Source organism: Podarcis erhardii (genome assembly GCF_964252035.2).
Source record: "Podarcis erhardii genome assembly, chromosome: 14".
NCBI lineage: Eukaryota > Metazoa > Chordata > Lepidosauria > Squamata > Lacertidae > Podarcis > Podarcis erhardii.
Window position 1 is genome coordinate 49,632,993 of NC_138503.1, and position 19,729 is coordinate 49,652,721.

Genomic DNA, 19,729 nt, shown 5'->3' on the forward strand with positions numbered 1-19,729 from the left:
CTATTTAACGAAACGAGAACCAAGTGGGTGTGGGGAGGGAACAGCAAGAAGTTTGCTTATTGCCAAACTGTTTCTTAAAGATTATTTTAACAGCTAGACACACTTGACTTAAGTCTTCTTTGTGGAACAATCTAATTGTTTGTATTTGCCTCAGCTGCAAAGCGTTTGAATTAAAATGAGACTAATTCCTTCATGAGAATGTATCTGATAACATAGGCCTTCCTTCTCTCCACTACAGTATATGCTTATCACTTCTCTCCCTCCTCCACATTCCTCACATTATCAAAAATCTCTTTATTTGCAGTCCTCCTCTGTTTCCCTCCTCCCCCAGTGGGAAACAACCAAAACTATACAAGCAACTGTTGTTCTGTAGCAAGACCCCAGCAGAAAACACCAACCCTTGTAAACACCTCCATTTGGAAGATAATCACATCCATATATCTATACAAGCTATGTGCTGTTCTCCCTTGTCATGGGGTTTACCCAAGTGAGTAAAGGATTCCTTCATCCAGGTAACCTACAAGGGAACAGTCAGTATTTCAACTACATTAAAGCAAGACGTACAAAACTTTCAGATTCAAGCCTCCTAGCACAAGTATTTAAGAGAATGTGAAATATTTTTATAACTTTTCAAGCACCACTAATTGCTCTGTGCCTTCTGCTCTTAATGATACCCTCATCCACTTTTCTGCATATTGTGGCATATTATTATTGTATTTAATTCAGTAATATACAGTTCTAGGTTGGCCTGGTGGACTGTTTCCCCACAATTTAAGGCTTTGGTAGAGAGTGACGACAAGGGGGTCTCTTTCCACAAAAGTGAAGATTGTAGCTGAATTCAGGGCTGAGCCAGCCTTTTTTCTGAGATGCATTTAACCAAAACCCTGGGAGAGTATCTGCAACAGTGGTTCAGAAAAGATGCGCTTTTTTTCACAGGTACACATAGCAGCAGTTATACTGTAACCAAATAAAGCAAATAACAAAATGTAAGATAGAATAACAATAAAATAAAAATACAAAGGCAGAAAAGAATGACCAGAGTTTTGGCAGTCTATGCCAAAACATTGGATTAGCTCCAGTTCCAAGACAAGTTCCAGTTCCAAGACAAGGCTCTGCACAGGTGTCCACACACAGGCCACAGAGAAGTGTAAAGCTTAAAAAACCCCAAAAACAACAACAAGGAAGAGGGCAAAAAAAATATGGGCAGGTGAGTTTAAGACTCAGCAAGTGGCAACTTTTGGATTATTGGAGCAAGAAGTACTAATTCCTTCCTATCAGACATCTAGCACTACTGCACAAATGAAGCTGTTGGGTTTGGAAAAGGGTGGCTTGCTAGAGGCCATAATAAATAACAGCATAAGCATTAGCTCAGTAATTCTTACAATAACTCTGCAAAGTAGGTATTATCATCCTAGATTGTGGAAGTAGAGATTGAGAGAAAGCGGCTACTCAAGAGAGTTCTTGGCTGAGGCAAGATGCAAACTGTGGATTTCCTGAACAGTACAGTGGTACCTTGGGTTAAGTACTTAATTCGTTCTGGAGGTCTGTTCTTAACCTGAAATTGTTCTTAACCTGAAGCACCACTTTAGTTAATGGGACCTCCTGCTGCTGTCGTGCCGCTGGAGCACAATTTCTGTTCTTCTCCTGAAGCAAGGTTCTTGACCCAAGGTAGTATTTCTGGGTTAGCAGAGTCTGTAACCTGAAGCGTATGTAACCCAAGGTACCACGGGATATCAGAATCTTGGTCTACTACATAAGCCAGCTTTTAGGTTATGCTACTGCAATACTTCCTCCCACTTTTATTGGGCTCACATAAAACATCCTATTAAGGCTGCATCAATCAGTAACTAATTATAAGAGGAACTTGATGTGGAATTTTCCAGGGAAGGTGCCTACAGTTTACCTGAGCAAGAAGAACAATCTTTACTGCTATGAAAGCTCGCAAAGGGCCTACGTGGGCTTTCAAACTGAGAAGTATGCCTATGAAGAAGTGGCAAGAAAGTCATCATGGAGTGCACACTAGGAGAGCATAAGTGTGAGGGGAGGAAGTGTACTTCTGAGAATAGATGGACAATATGGGTAGCTACTGGACAGGACTATTAGAAGCATCAAAACAGTGGGATATGTTTGTCTCTAAGGCCTAGGGCCAGTCCTACAAATATTGCTTACTCCTTATTTTGGAATACAGCCTCTTCAGAGAATAACAGAACAGATTGTGCTGCATTATTTCTATGATCTGCCTTTGCAAATTAGCCACACACTTTGCACCACCATTCCAAATTAGACTTTGACTAGGTAATAACCCCGTAGACTCACAGCAACTACAAACATGCAAAACACACACACCAAATAGCAACTCTGAGTCACATATGCAAGGATTTTTTAACTGCTATGCCAAGAACTGTGTCAGTTTGCAAACTGCTTGGAATTCACCAGTTACAATGAAGGGCCCTAACCACAGCAGGCCTTTAAGGAGTCTAAGCTGAGAAAACAGTGAATTTAGAAAGCTGGATTTTATGGATACAGAACAGGTAAGGCTTGAGGAACAGAATTAGCATACTGCTAAAAGGTGCAAAGAAACTTATGAAGCTAGGTCAGCTTATTTGTCTGCATACCTCAGTGTTGTCTACTTAGAACGTCAGAGAGAAATATTCTCCAATCATATGTTACCTGATACTTTTAAACTAGAGATTCCAGGCATTGAAGCTGGGCCCTTCTACATTCAAGGCATGTGCTCTATTATTTGAAATACCTCAAAAAGGGAAGGTAGCAGCAAACTGCATCGCTGCTTTGTTTTCGATGGCTAGTAAAAGCATGGGGACGCGGGTGGCGCTGTGGGTAAAACCTCAGTGCCTAGGACTTGTTGATCGTAAGGTCGGCGGTTCGAATCCCCACGACGGGGTGAGCTCCCGTCATTCGGTCCCAGCTCCTGCCCGCCTAGCAGTTCGAAAGCACCCCTAAGTGCAAGTAGATAAATAGGGACTGCTTTATAGTGGGAAGGTAAACGGCGTTTCTGTGTGCGGCGCTGGTGCTGGCTCGCCAGCTGCAGCTTCGTCACGCTGGCCACGTGACCCGGAAGTGTCTTCGGATAGCGCCGGCTCCCAGCCTCTTGAGCGAGATGAGCGCGCAACCCTAGAGTCGGTCACGACTGGCCCTGACGGGCAGGGGTACTTTACCTTTACCTTAAAAGCATGGCTATTTAAAAAGACCTTTGGCTGATTATTTTTATGCTTTATCTTTTAATGTTTTCTTACTTTGCTTTCCCCCCCATATTAATATTTTAATGGGGACTGTTATTTATTTCAATATTGTTGTCATATATGGATTTGTTATCCACCTTGAGTCTCATACTGTACATAAGTAAAATAAAACTATTCTTCAGAAGAGGAGCACAGAATGAATAAGAAACTGAAAACTGCGAAATATCTAAGAAAGAATACACTGCAAACACCCTTAAGGACTACTATTGACTACTGTGAATTTTTTTATGGCAAATGACAATTTGATGAGATTGTGAAAGAAAATAAATAAATGAAAGATTCATTGCCCTGCACTTAGTTCAAAGAATACTGATGTTCATTCTATACAGTGCCTGAATATAGATTACCAGGTGCTAGCTCATCAAAATGTGCTAAGATGATGTTCACCTGGTAAGCCTTTTTCATATTTGTCCATAAGCAGTCTCCATCCACTTATTAAAGATAAGACAAGAAAACATTTGAGCTATTCCCTTCCTTCCCCTGAGTCCCATAAATGGATGGAAATGCAATACTCCAGCTAAAATACAGAACAGCTGAAAAGAAGTCCAAACAGTTTTGCCAAATTATGCAGATCTCAAGGTGGTATATTAATGATGAAAGGCTCACTGATAATTAACTAACTGAGGCTCTGCCAAAGAACTAGCACCGCCATACAAATCAAATCAAGACAATTAAAACTAGAGACAGTGCAAAATGCCATGTGTATGTGGAGTTCCGAATACAAACCCCTCAAATGGCCCCATTTCAAGTTAGGACCAGGCTCCTTTGGGCTATGCTGATTCAAAATAGGATCTCCACTTCTTCATCCTTGCAGCTATAAAACTGTCCCCTGACAGCAAAGCCCTCCAAAGGGGAGAGAGCCGTGCTTTGGGGGAAAGAGAAAACAAATGGTGGGGTTAGCTCACCACCTCAGAGAGAACCATCTGTTACCACCACCCCTTGGGTGCGACTTATGAGGAATAGGAGGCAACATTCCACCCACTTGTGCTCTTCAGAAATACTCAAAACCCCCTCAAAAAATGTTGTGTATTTTACCGAAATATTTGACAATCTCAAATATTTTTGGGCTGACCTGGGGTGTGTGCACTGATACGTTACTGATTGTAACCATGTTAAGTCATCATGTTCCATATATTTATTGCACTGTTAATTCATAGAGAGTTTCCTGCTTGGCAGGGGGTTGGACTCGATGGCCCTTGTGGTCTCTTCCAATTCTATGATTCAGGTGATACTTAATGTTAGTCATACTCAGAGCAGATCCACTGATTTAAGTGGTCTTTCCATGATCTACTCTTGAGTATGATGAACGTATATCAGACCTCATATTTCACTAAGATAGAAACAGACTGGCGCTCCAAATAGTAATACTTTCCCAATAAAATGGTCATTTCCCCCAAAGGATGGCTCTCCTCATGTTTCTCCCCCCCCCCCATCAATCTACTGTACTGTTGGGGAAATTAAACATAACTGGTTCAAAAATCTACTGTTGGGGAAATTAAACATAACTGGTTCAAAAAACAATCATTTCCCATATTTCTTAAGTTCAGAGATTAGTGCTTGTCCTTACATATGCAAGTTCAGAGGGCTGAACTTGATTGCTGCTGGATTCAGGAGTCGTGCTGCTGGTAGCTGTAGACTTGCAGGAAACCCCAAGGTTTAGAGAAGTACAAAAAAACTTAGAGGGGATTCCTAAGGGAGAACTAACCCCCAAATCTCCAATGTGGACCAGTGGCGTAGCGTGGGTTATCAGCACCCGGGGCAAGGCAAGTAATTTGCGCCCCCTAACCCGTGGATTTGCGCCCCCTAACTCGTGGATTTCCCTAACCCCCAGATGTTGCGCCCGGTGCGGCCGGCCCCCCCTGCACCCCCCACGCTACGCCACTGATGTGGACTGAGAGTGTTCAGTGGTCACAGGAGGGTAACAGACTATTGGCAGAGGGGGATGCAAAACCAGGTGGGAGGGAAAAATGGAGTAGCCTGGAGGAAAATGTGGCTGATTGGTTAGAATAATAAACCAGAACACTACACACTGCACCGTGGTTGCAAGCAATAATAAATGAGCCTACTGTCTACAAGGAGCAGGTTTTCTGGGTGGCATCCCGGGTTCTCTGGGATTCCTTCACAAGAGAGCTCATTAGGATGGTTGGCTCACTGCCAGTTTTTCCATGTTTAGTGAAGACTTTCTGCTTCAGAATGCCTTTGGATGATTTGTGGGTTCCTAGGTATATGCTGGTTCTTGATTTTATTACTCATCACTGTGGTTTCAAAACTGATTTTATAACTATTCCTGAGTGTGGCAATTTTTTAAAAATTGTATGGAATATGGGTTTTTTTTTGGGGGGGGGTTGCGGGGTGGAGTTAATAGTAGCCTTGTAGGCCTAGATACAGTCCAATACGAAAAGATAATCTTTATTCTCAGGTGGCTAGTCCTAGTTTTTATAACCCTGTACCTTCTTCCAGAAGGCAGAAGCTGATAGAGATCATTTCCAGGGTGCGCACTATCCTGCACTATCTCTGCAGCTTTCTTATGGCACCTGGAAGCATAGATTTGATCCAAGGTGGGAAGAGCACACACAATTATTCTCTCTGAAGTCTTTACAACCCTGGACAACATTGTTTTTCTCTGACCGCGCAGCTCCCAAACCATAAGTTAATACACACTCAACAGTACAATGGTAAAATGCCATCAACAGGTCCTTTGAGAGATTATTTTTCCACAGGATTCTCAGAAAATATAATCTCTGCTGTGCTCTCTTCATCAGGTCTTTGCTGTTTTCTCCCCAGGTCCAAATGGCCAGATATAAATTAACAAATAAGGAACAATGAATAAGCTATTCAAACTAATGAAGGAAAATATTTCAAGTGTCATCCTTTGCAAAATACTTTAAATAGCCTTCCTCAAAAATATCTCACAGAACGCTTGGCAGGGGGAAAAACACTGGAAAGAAATTACATTAGCTAGAGTTAGAAAGGTTGCTTTATATGCAACTCGAGCAGTAAACCCCCAAACACGTTCTCCAGGAAGCTAAATTTAAATGAAAGCCTTTGTACCTTTCTGAGCTAGGAAAACTTTCAACTATTGGAAAGAAAAAGAAGAATGGTGCATCTACACACACACACACACACACACACACACACACACACGTGTTTGTTACTCCTACGATGCACACTGAAGCAGCCAGCATGTACTCAATTAAAATTGATGCCACTTCATACTGAACTAAAACATTTTTCTGAACAACACATAATCATCCATAATAACTAGTGTATATAAAAAAATAAGGGAAAACAGCAGAGTATGGCACCTTCAAGACTAACAAATTGATTATGGCACGTGTTATTCTAAGATATATACATACACACAAACACATATATCCAGAGTTTCAGGGTGGAGGGGGCTGCGTGTAGAGAGGTCAGAAGAAAATGAAATGCATGGAAAAAATAATAATGATTGCAATCAATTAAATTTTACAGGTCTCTTCCCCTCGTCCCCAGTCCTTTCATACCAGTAAATGAGCATAGTTTTATCATCACAAAGGTCCCGTGAAGGTGTTTAGATTGAGAAAGTGACTTTCTCATGCCCACCTAGGTGAATAGGATTCTTTGTTGTTTTCGGTGTCAAAGACTAACACGACCATTATTTGTCTGGAAATTCAAAAGATGTGAAAATTGTTCAGGCCACAATATAAACATCTGCTTGTTTTCAGCCAATGTTGTCTGGAAAATGGGTAGAATGTCAGTATCACCTCCTCTTTTGAAACGAATGGCTTCAGTATGGAGAACAAGAAGCTTCTGTATATGAGTAATTTGTGCGTGTATTTATTTATATAAGCCCCATTTTTTCTTATTAAAAAGTGGCATCCAGAAAAAAGTTAAAAATACAATTAAACATAATCAATCAAATAAAACATATTGCCAGAGGCAGCAGGATCTTAAACAGCACAAAAGAAGGGGCAGCCAGGAGTTACCAATCAGTCTCATTAATAAGAAGCAGAGATTATACTGAATTATAAACACCAGAATTTTAATTAATAAATAAAGCCTAACTAGTGGTGTATGGAGCTACCCAATCTGGGAACTGACAACATATACAGGGTACAGAAAAGTGAAAAAAGACTGCTAAAGAAATTGCAATATGTATCTTTCCAAGGAATGATAGAAATATAAAGCTTCCTCTGAAGGAGTGTTTGAAGGCAACAGTTTCACCCCTAAATATGACACCCCTAAGTTCTCCAAGCTGTGACTGTAAAACAACTTCCATTTGTTACAATAGGTCACAGGAGAGCCCCAAGCAAACTAAACTGAAACAGGAATATGTTACCCATCAGGAGTGCTTGGCAGACCATGCCCCATCTCTCATATTGCTTCTCATCACCTAGTTTGCTAAGGTGGACCTTATCATGATACAGAGTGGGAGCATCTGCACACTTCAAATGTGTTTTCTCAGGAATACTGTTTAGGGAGTGGCCTAGTGGGCCTGGGGCCCGGGTCTTTTGCCATGGGGCCTATATCTCATGCCTCTCTCCACGCCCTTTAATTTTATAAAAACTTTGTTTACAGGATGGCTGGGCATGCTGCAAAGCACCGTGCTGGGAGGACTCCAGACACCTTAACTTTTGTAGATGCAAAACTCTGTCATGGCCTGTGCCCCAAGTTTAAAGTAAAGGTAAAGGGACCCCTGACCATTAGGTCCAGTCGTGGCCGACTCTGGGGTTGCGGCGCTCATCTCGCTTTATTGGCCAAGGGAGCCGGCGTACAGCTTCTGGGTCATGTGGCCAGCATGACTAAGCCGCTTCTGGTGAACCAGAGCAGTGCACGGAAACGCCATTTACCTTCCTGCCGGAGCGGTACCTATTTATCTACTTGCACTTTGACGTGCTTTCGAACTGCTAAGGTGGAAGGAGCTGGGACCGAACAATGGGAGCTCACCCCGTCGCAGGGATTCAAACCGCCGACCTTCTCATCGGCAAGTCCTAGGCTCTGTGGTTTAACCCATAGCGCCACCTGTGTCCCATGCCCCAAGTTTACCGTACCTATTATTGCTCATGTTTGCTGCAGACAAAGTTTTCACACCTGTGTTTCCTTAAGCAGCCATAACAAAATGTGAACAGACATTCAACTTTAAAACACCAATGTTACGTGTCCTTGAGAGCCCCAACCCCTCCCCACTCTTTTCACCCCACCCCAGCAACTTCAGGAGCACAGTGCTTCTGAATAAGGGAAAAGAAAAGGTACAGCTTTATTCTCCCCAGATGCATTGGCTGATCCTGAATTTCTAAGCCTGGTATAGAGGCCACTCTGTGCTCCCACTCAAAGCCCAGATAGGCAACTGGCTGCTTCTAAGTCAGCTCGTTGCTCCCCAGCATTGCTAGATAAATGCCAAAGAATTGTAATACAGAGAGGAGGGAAAGCTTTTAAAATTGTTCCCCAGCATTGCTAGATAAATGCCAAAGAATTGTAATACAGAGAGGAGGGAAAGCTTTTAAAATTGTTCCCCAGCATTGCTAGATAAATGCCAAATAATTTTAGTACAGAGAGGGGGGAAAGCTTTTAAAACTGCTCCCCACCCAGCCCCCTAATTTATACAGTTACATCCAGGCTTTTCTGATGCTGCTCAAAAATCTGGGCACTAACTTCCAAATGTGAAAGAGACCAAAAAAACACTGAATATGTGTGTTTTTGTTAAACTGGTGCAAGTTCTGCAGCCATGTTAGCTCCAGCAAAATCATTTCTTTTTTTAGGCTGTGGGTAAACCAGCCAAGGCTCAGAAGGACTGCAGTATTGGGCGGGGGCGGGGGGGGGGAGAGAAGAAGTGGCAGAGAGAATATGATGTTTTTGAGGTCCTTCGCTGGAGAAGGAAACAAGAACGCAGTCTCCGCCAATGAAAGGAGAAGAAGTACCACAGAGTGTAGGCAGGTTGCCAAGTGAGCTCGGCAGCGTGACGGAGCTGCATTGAGTTTCTTTAATGAAAGCCAGGAAAGAACACATTACACAGTGTTTCTTCAGAGAGCTAAGCTAGCCTCCAGTGATTGAAATCAATAAAAACAGTCGGCAAGGGGCCCAAGTGGGGGGAGAACTAAATCTACACTCCAGGACTCAGTTTGCTTTCCACTTTCCCCCCTTCCTTCAGAAGTTAAACTTTGAAAAACTATATGCTACTCCTTGCAGGACTCTAAAGGTTTTTTAAAAAATATTTTTGGTCCAGGGGCCTGGCGAGTGGACAGCCGCTTTAAGCTTCCTTCCAACTCACCCCCTCCATTCTCTTTTACAGCGTGGGCAGCAATGAAAGGATTGTTTTGAACGTGAAACCTGCTGAGAAGGACACCTCCGGACAAGTGCCTGATCTTACGACTTGGGGTGGAGGTGGGGGGCAGAGAGGATGAAGCCTGTAGCAGAAAAACGTGTGAAGAAATGAAAGAGGAAGTAAAACATGGAATTTTGTTCAGAAGAAAGCTCTCTGTCTGGATAGCATGTCAGCTGCTGTTGTGGCGAATTCTGAAGCTGCTGAAGAGACAGCCTTGAAGGGGGGTGATTCCATACTAAAGCAGAAAAACCTGAGAATTCATGCTCAGTTAAGAGTTCAGGATCAATTTCAGGTAAGTCTCTGAGCAGTTTTTAGCCTTTTGGTTGAAAATCTGAAATTAAAAAGACACTTATCTTCATGGTAACTTAAAAATGTTTTCAATGTTCCTTCCTGTTAACTCTTTAAAGGATATTTGAATGCAATGTATTTTAGCAATCTGAAATGAGACATTTTGAAAATTCTGTCAGGACACCAATCATCGCAAAGAATGGCCAAATATGCACAAAGACTGTGGAATTTCCTTTTTTATTCTTGTCATTGTGTTTTTGTGTAATCTGATTTATTGACCAGAGTCCGGCCATTACGTAACTCTACCCGCTCCCCAAAGGACTCTGTGTTCCATGCGTTTGGGAACCTGATTTGTTGTTTTCATTGTGAAACATCGGGGAGCCCATAGACTGAAAGAAAGAAAGCTGAATTTCTGAAGGTTTCTGTAATGATTTTCAAATGAAGTATGTATCCACTTGATTGGTTTTATAGAGAGCTACATGGACCATGTAAGCAGTCTTCATGCTTCTTAAAACTAGAAAAATTAAAGTAACTGTTGTTCCCTAAACAATTATGACAGAATGCAACTGAATAATTTTATTTTCATGTGGAGAAGTTAAAAGGTGTGTGTAAGAGTGTGTGTGTGTGTGTGTGTGTGAGAGAGAGAGAGAGAGAGAGAGAGAGAGAGAGAGAGAGAGAGAGACTGTTGCTAAGGAATGTACAGGAGACTAGGGCAGCAAGTTCTGCTGCCAACACTCATGATTTTAATATGATGAGAAACTTGAAATCATGAAAACTTTATCTTGCTCCCCATAATGGTTGCAGAGAGAAGGGAAAACACTTGATACAAGTCAATAGCACCTTAGGCTGAAAACAAAGAAAGCAAGTGCATATCCTCCAACAATTCCCATATGAAAATAGGGACATGCTTCCAACACTCCTATTTCCATAGTAAGGATCATTAGCTAAGACCCCCCCTTTCCACTGTTACACATTCCTGAAGGTTCTACTCTGCCTCATTTATTATTTTAAACAGCCTAACTGCCATTCATTTTAAAAGCCAAGGTCCTTGTTCTTTTGGCTAAAGATATGCTAGAAAAACATTATTGCCCTACATGATATTATCAGTAGTTTAAAATACACCTCAGCAGCTGCAGTCTGTGAAATGATAGGCTGAGCACTACATGGTGTCATCCATGCAAGAGATTTAAGTTCTAGCCGCCCCAGAGAGGGAACTAAGGCCAGAATGATGACAACTCTAGAATCTCACACTACTGAAAAGACGTATCAAGAACCTAAAAATAGAGAGAGTGATTTATCATCCCAGAAAACAGAACAGTCAGAGAGTATGTAAGTGGGGGAAATATTGTTTTAAAGCATTGATGATTTATAAATGAATTTCATATAAAGACCTCTAATTTGGACCTGGAATTCTGGTGTCTGTACAGCTCCCACCATTAAAAGAACTTCCCATATGTGAACAGACTAGAAAACAGAACTACACAAATCCATGGCAAAAATAGAGAGAGGAAAATATCCAAAAGCTAATGTAAAAGAAAGAGCATTGTTTTTAAAGGAAATGGTATGAAAAATGAGTAAAATCAGGCTTTTACATCAACTTTTCTCCCAATTTCTTTATGATCAGATATACAAAATCCAGAACCATTCGTTACTTCAAAAACTGTAAAACTGGTTGTCTGCAGGGACACAGTAAATTTCCCCTTTATCCTCTGAATGTTTACTTCACCTCAGGTTTTTTCAAGTTGATAAGGGATTAACTTGTAATGTTTTAGTACTAATAAGTAAACTGATTTGATTAAAAACAAATATCTGATTGAGTCTAAGAAGATATGGCAAGACTCGTGAAACTGACTATACCATATGGATACTGAAAATTGTCTTGTATATTAAACTCCATGTCATACATGGTCTATAGAGAAACTGACTTGCAACAGATCAGAAATTGACAACTCCTTAGCCAAGTATGGGCCACTTACAAATGCCATCTGCTCCTCCCATCGCCAACAACAAAGGCAAAAAGTAGTGGATGGGTAGAATCTATAGTAAGGGGATTCAATAGCAAACCACCATGGATAGTAGAACCTTTGAGATTCCATAGCTGATGTTTTATTTTGAGGGGACAGACAGGCCAAAATGACAGAGTCCATGCTTTGTATTCAGATTCCCCAGGTCCCATCATCTCCAGGTAGGGCTGGAACTTGTCAGAAATCCCAAAGAGCTGTTGTCAGTCAGTGCAGCCAACAGTGAGTTAGATGGACCAGAATATCAGCATATTCTGATTCAGCAAACAACAATTTTTATGTTTCAGTGGGGGTGGGAGAAGGGACAAACAATTCAGGAATACTTTATGAGCAGAAAAGCTGCAATTAATCTGGTGCCAAATATAACCACAGTTAAAGCTGACCATAATACCCACAGGATTCCTATCTGATCGAGAGAACCTTGATGAGTCTTACACACCGTACACACCAGTACACACCATACCAACATAATTCTTATCTGTAGTTAAGAATGGTGGATAGGGTACCAACTTTTGATTTCAAAAATTATGGAGCCAGGGGAAGGTCAGAAGGTGGAGTCTCTTGGACGCCAGAGAGAGTAGAGCTAGTAGTAAAAGCTTTCCATTTGCTCCTGCCAAATACAGTGGACTGAGCCCATGTCTGCATTCTAGGGTGGGGTGAAAAAGCTGCATAAGGAAGCAGGTGTAAGAACAATCCCGACTCCCCAGCTGCCACTGAGAACTTGCCAAGTTGCTCTGCCACCACCCACCCTATCTGCCTCAGCTTAAAAATCTTATTTGGGGGAAGTGGAAAGAGAGCTATGGAATAAACAGACACATGTATTTTACAGGCTCACAGGCAGGGGTATGTTAAATGCTGAGCTGGTGCTGAGCTTGGACTGAGCTCAACAACATGGCACATACATTAGATACACATTTTAGGCCTGGGCATTGTGAAAATGATGCTGCTTTTACTTGAAAAAGCAACTGACCAGAAGTAAAAAGAAAAACAGCTGTATTGCTCCTGCCCTCCCTACCCTGGCCACTTTGGCAACCCTCTGATGGGTCCACTTATTATTTATCCTGCGATCTGCACCAGCCTCAAGCATATTATATCTGGTTCAAAAGAAATGCTCATAAATATGGTAGTTTGGCTAATAAGAACAAAACAAAGCATTTTTTAAACGGTGATTCAAAAGGTAGCTGGTAAAATGAAAGTCTAGTATAATGAAAAATGAATGCAACAAGTGTACAATGGCAAAACTTTGCATGTACCTTTCTTCTACTAGCTTTTTGTTTGCCTTTTGCCTGTTGCTGAAGGCTAAACTTATTTTGTCTAGTCATCCATCTTGACATACTGCCAGAAACTCAATGTTTTCTGGCTGCACAAAGTCCCTCTTGGGGTATGCATTGGCACCAGACTTTCAAGGTTCAGGTGATACGCCTCTTGCCTTCACCACAAGAACAGTGGAATATTTTCCAGTCACTGTCAAATTACATTAGCTAATCCACATTTTGCTTTATCTGAGAATGAAATTCACTCTAGGGCCAACCACAAGGTTTATGAATCATCTATTTGAACAACCAGACTAATTTAAGAATAAGTCTGAAGATAGTAAGCCATTCAATATCCTTCAGTTGAGCACAATTTCCACAGATCCCTTGATACTATGCATTCACTCATATCAATCCCAAAATAGTACAGATACTTTGAACAAACAAACAAAAAACACTCTGTCAGACCATCTTTTTGGCTATAAATTTATCCAAGCCTACAGCCTCAAGCATTCTCCATTAGAAACACACGATTGAAATCCTTGGAATTTATTTGCGAGTAAACATGTTTAGATTCGGCTGCAAACCAGAAAAAAACCAACCCATTATGACACTACTGGCAAGTGGCTCATTCATCATAGTTCTTAGGCACCATACAGAAATAATGACAGACACGTTCAAGTTTGGAACAAAGTTTCATTGATAAGCAATGGTACCTCGGGTTAAGTACTTAACTCGTTCTGGAGGTCCGTTCTTAACCTAAAACTGTTCTTAACCTGAAGCACCACTTTAGCTAATGGGGCCTGCTGCTGCTGCTGTGCCACTGGAGCATGATTTCTGTTCTTATCCTGAAGCAAAGTTCTTAAACTGAGCACTATTTCTGGGTTAGCGGAATCTGTAACCTGAAGCGTCTGTAACTCAAGGTACCACTGTATTCCATTTTCCAGTCATACAACTAGTACCATACACATGCCAACCTGCCACAATGTGAAGTTGCTAGCCCTCTCTCTTTCTGCCAGTAGTGAGCTGGTATGGTCAGGTAGAAACTACAGTGGTGCCTTGGGTTAGGAACTTAATTTGTTCTGGAGGTCCGTTCTTAACCTGAAACTGTTCTTAACCTGAGGTACCACTTTAGCTAATGGGGCCTCCCGCTGCCACCGCACGATTTCTGTTCTCATCCTGAAGCAATGTTCTTAACCCAAGGTACTATTTCTGGGTTAGCGGAGTCTGTAACCCGAAGCGTCTATAACCCGAGGTACCACTGTATCAGCTTTAGTAGTGGCCCAGGAGCAGCACAGCAAGCTAAAATCCTGAAATATACCTCTTATCTGTTGGAGTTAGGGGATCTTCTTATTCAAGCAATGAAAAGATTTAGCCTACACAACAGATTGCATCGGTAATCAAGCTCCAGTCTTCACAAATCACACTAGTGACCCTAAAAGGTTGTACAAAATGCAAAACGTAGCATAACCTCTGCACAAATGGAGTTCTCACTGGCCAAGCATATAAAGTTTTGTAGTTCTAAATTTTCACCCCCAATGAAAGACAAACACATGAGCAGACATGCACTGGAAATCAAGAAGCAATACACAGAAAACTACTAACTCCAAGAACACAAAACATGGTGCCTTAAGCTAGCTTGTTGAGTGGCTTTGTGCACACTCACATGCAGACACACTTCCTTCCTCAGCTTTCCATATTATTGAAGCTGCACAATTATATGTCATCCAATTGCTAGCAATGAAAAGTATTCCATTCCAACAACCTTTTCTTGCATTGAGAGAAGTCTGATATCAAATGTCAGGCGATAAAATGAGTTCAACCACGGGGCATATGTTAAGCAGCTGTGACTTAGCTGCTTAACAGTTCAGATTCAATGCCAGTGCAGAAGCTCTGCTTTTCACATCTCCCTTCCTACACCTACACACTTGACCACATATGCATGTGCATATAAAAAGAATCAGGCCAGTTTAGTTTTCATTTCTGGAACCACAGGAAATTACCATATTTTTCGCCCTATAGGACGCACTTTTTCCCCTCAAAAAATGAAGGGGAAATGTGTGTGCGTCCTATGGGGCGAATGCAGGCTTTCGCTGAAGCCTGGAGAGCGAGAGGGGTCGGTGCGCACAGACCCCTCTCGCTCTCCAGGCTTCGCGGACCTCTCCGCAAGCAGCGGAGCGCTCCCGCTGCTTGTGGAGAGTTGCTTGCATGCCGAAGCCTGGGCGCGCTGAGCTCAGCGCGTCCAGGCTTCGCGGACCTCTCCGCAAGCAGCGGGAGCCAGCCCTGGGCTCCCATGGCTTGCAGAGAGCTGCCTGTTTGGGGACTGGGGTCGGGGGAAGCTCGGGCCTCCCCCGCCCCAGCCCCACACCTGGGGGGGAAATAATTTTTTCCCCTTTATTTCCCCCGCCCCCCAAAAAACTAGGTGCGCCTTATGGGACGGTGCGTCCTCTAGGGCGAAAAATGTGGTATATGTTGAGGCTACACTGGCCCCATTTATCCTATTTGTTCACTTCAGATATATTTCAGTGACACACCCAATAATTAAGTTTGTTGTCAAAATGTAGTGTTTTCTCCTTTAAATATTTTCTAATAAGACAAACATAGGGAGCAGATAAGAATCTGCAAACTTCATTGAAAAAGAGATGAATTGTAACTATGGAAAAGAGTTATCCAAGTAAGTAAAGGCAACAAGTGAAAAAACAAGTCACTAGGAGGTGTGGGGCAGTGTTTTTATCTGCGGGGTACGCAGGGGTATGCACACCCCTAAACATTTTGTGAGTCTAAGTTTGCCCTCATTAAGGGGCAGTATTTCAATATGAGTAGGAAAATGAGAGTACTCCTAAACATTTTTTTTAGAAAAAGAGCACTGGTGAGGGGAGAATAATAGAGAGTGGGTAAAGATGCTTGCCCAATGTGTCTAAGCAGGAATTAAGCTGACAAAGACACATTCAGCATACTTTCCTCTGAGAAGAATTGAGCAACCTACATCTGTGAACATCAAGCCTGAGACTTAAACCTGAATTAAATCTCTCCCTCTGTCTACATGTTGCCTCAGCCAGAGAAGGTAGCATCTCCCAATCTATAAAATATGGGAAGAATGGTATTTTTTTTAGTTTTGATAAGGTCCCTCACCAAGCTTCTGTGGAGTTATATGTCCTTTTTACCATATATCCATTACTATCCTGGCTCATGACCAGGTTGTTTTTGCAAGATTTTACAACTCTAGGCAGGCAATGAATTTATAATCCTCAAATACGTAGTCCTAATTTACCTTTGCAGTAACCAAGAGTAGCCTGAAAGTGCATGGCCAATGCCTGATGTAATCTCAAAAGGAAATTTTCTAGTCTCCAGTTAATTTTCTAGTCCTCAGGCTGGCAATGCACCATAAAACCCATGGTTTGGCTCCTCCAGATATGAGCTGTAAAAGTTTATCTGACAAGCCATGTGCCTGGGTTTGGACATGCTAAGCTAAGCTGTCAGGGAACTGCCATCGAAAGGGGGGGGGGCACAAAAATACAGGGAGCCTCCAACGTTGCCCAGAAGTAGCTCTTCATCAGGAATTGGAGAGAGCCATGCCTCCAGTGAAGCAGAGGGGGAAAGGAGGGGCGAGGTGAGGGAAAGGCTCACAGATACTAATGTGAGCCCAAGCGCTTCGCTTAGCCATGCTGGTCAGGAAACAAGCATGCTGCTTCCGTTGCCCAGTTTTCACAGACGGATGAAACGGAAGGAGGTTGGGCGGAGATTTGGGGTGTCTAAGTTCTTATGTTGGGGGAGAAACCGGAAGGGGCCACTCCCGGAATCTGCAAGTGACTGAGACAGACATGAACTTTGGGTTTCTGCACTGTACATAGTTTGCACTAAATAAAACCTGTAAAAGACAGGTCGAAGTCCTGGCTGCTTACTTGTGAGCAACCACCTGCACACCAATCCATAAGCCAATCCATGGCTTAGCCCTGGGTAGTGCAGCAGGGGGAGGAGCTATGCCATGGTTTGCACACAGCCAATGTTTGTCTTAGTATCGTGTGCAAACCAGGTCATTGTATAAATTATACACAATATATATAAGTAATAACATTCAGTTTTTCTTAATGCAAGAAAATGCCACTACCCTGGCAGATTAAGATTTTAAATACACATAGCTCTGCACATAACTTGCATCAAGCACTGATCTGTATACAGGAATAAGTGCATGAATAATCCTTGGTCAAATCTGAGGCTCTTGACTATTTCATTCAATGCTATTATGTGAAAATGTGAAAAGCAGCTTTGGTATTATCATTGGTTTGCTGTGGTAGGCTCAGTGTTGCGTTCCATGAACACACTCTAAAAAGCAAGTGATGAGGCTAAAATCAACTTAGAAACTGGATCTGCAACTTGTAATCAATTAAATAATAATAATAATAATAAAAACCACTTCCATTGCCCAGTTGGTCAGGCATTTTAATTTTTAATGTAAGTTCCACAACCTGCAGGTGATAGGCACCATATTAACAAAGGGATTCTACCTTCATTCTCAAATAGGAGGGGATGCTTCTTCCAAGAAGGTCCATATATGTCACAGCAGCATGCAAAACATCTGCAAACATGTGCCTCTTGTACTCTGGTTACATGTTTCATGTACATTTATTCACTAGTTAACATATTTACACTCCACCTTGCCATTAAAAATGATCACAGCAATAATTAAAAATAAATGGTTTATTTATATGCAACCACATGGAAACATAAGACTTTAAAACAATGTGCTAAGTGCTCACACCACAACCAACCCTGAGAATCCTTCTTTACATAATTTACTTGGGCTGAAGGAGCTATTCTTTCTCAGATCACAGTGTTTTTAGCATTCTTTAATTGTACAGACTTCCTGTTCAAAAAGACAAAACAAAATCAGGAAACAGAAGTGCCACCAGCCAAAAGATCATAAGGGGGCCTAACCTTGCTGGATGCAAATAAGGTATTTTTTGTGGTGTGAGATACTAGTTAATATCCTGTATGTTATAATGTGCCTATAAATCAAAGCCTTCATCAACTCCCTGCCTTTTGCTCTTAATACTCACAAGATAAGAAAAAGGAAAGGAAGCTTTTGCTTTTGATTAGTTTGGAAACACAATGCTTAGTGTTTTCCTTCTAAATTTGTGAATACACTATTGCAAAATTTTGAGCCATGCACTGATTCCCTGCCTCCAGTCGTGTTTTGAAGCAAAATGTATGTAATTTGCCATTTTGTCCTAGGTTTGACAGTGCCCTGCAAATCAGGATTGGAAACAAGGGTCACACTAGGCAGGGAATAGATGTATGCAAGGCTGAATGACTCCAAGGCCTTAACTCCTTGTTCACAACCACCAGGCCATGGTTTGGAATTACATCTGAACCACTATGTTGTGTTGGAACAATTGCATCATCACTCAAATTGATATATTACTTAAATAGCATAGTCCATCTTATTCTCCCCTTCAACTTCAATCACATATGACATTATGAATATCTGATGTATTAGGGATAATTAGATATTAAAGCTTTCCAATTCTATGAACAAGTTTCAATATTTATTTTTAAAATTACATGAAGAAATTAAATATGTTCTCTCTTTTATTTAACATTCTTTCTTTCTGTTCTGTACCCAGGAAGCAGATTGTGCTAGAGGGCAAATTTGAGTGATTTGCTACAGCATAGAACTCTAGGAATACTCAGCCCCATCCCACTCAAATCTCTCAAAACCATCTAAGCTAGAAGGCAGCAATTGGTATTAATAGGAAGCTGGGGGGTGAGGGGACTTCGCTTAAGTGCCTGTGCAGCCCATTTGCACTAATTTATTTATGTACTGGGCTGCCAATCATATCTTCCCAGAAACTCAACATTTCACAAGATTCTGAATATCACCTGGACTGTTTTGCTTTCACAGTCAAATACAAAAAAACAATCAGTTTTGTAAGAAGCATGGAATTCTACATTTTAAGTAACCTATTTGATTCAAGTATTCGGATGATGAGGGAGAAACCCCAAGGAATCAGAATATTTACAGTTCAACACCTTAACCCCACACATTTGTATCTTAAAGAGAGCATAGATAAAGGAAAAATATTAAAATGGAGCAAAAGTCTTTGAGATGTTATTAGACAATTCAGGCAAAAAAATTGCAATACGTTCAACACAAAACAAGCAACTTCGTTAAAAATATTCTTTGCCCTAAAATAGCTCTGAAATCACAGCAATTGTAATGCATTTTACATGTAAATCTAACATTAGACATATGAAACTTATTTCATCTAGGATTCGCAAATGGATGGAAACTAATTGTAACCATCCTTGCACATTTCCAAGGCATTTAAAACAATTACCACTCTTTTTGTAGTAAACTGATATTGCAATTTCATTAAACTCTTCTTGCATGAACTAGTAAACACTAAAATCATACAGAGCATGGCATAACATCTGGAAATGCCATTGTGGGGATTTGCTATTGACGTCAAAACTTTGTGGGCTCCATTTTTGTTATGGAGGCAGTACACAAAAGTCCTGTATTACCACATATACCTCCTCTCTTGCTACCACATACAAGCACAAAGAGCCAAGTCCTAGCAAATCCAATGCAAACAAAGGAAT

The 19,729-nt window shown here is 41.5% G+C and overlaps 2 protein-coding genes across 12 annotated transcripts in view; one reads left to right on the forward strand and one right to left on the reverse strand.

The window, feature by feature from the left end:
* Positions 1-19,729, reverse strand: part of CHLSN (cholesin) — a 150,000-nt gene that overhangs the window by 36,768 nt on the left and 93,503 nt on the right. The window lies entirely within an intron of this gene.
* GPR146 (G protein-coupled receptor 146) overlaps positions 8,911-19,729 on the forward strand; it is a 66,844-nt gene continuing 56,025 nt past the window's right edge. For 2 of the 10 annotated variants that reach the window (XR_014151067.1, XM_081839997.1), the window contains exon 1: positions 9,125-9,856. The gene's annotated coding sequence lies outside the window, so the exon portion shown is untranslated. Of the gene's footprint in view, positions 8,932-9,077; positions 9,857-9,971; positions 10,296-10,319; positions 10,341-19,729 lie in introns of those variants that run through there. The other 8 variants (XR_014151060.1, XR_014151061.1, XR_014151066.1 and 5 more) reach the window with 8 other exon arrangements.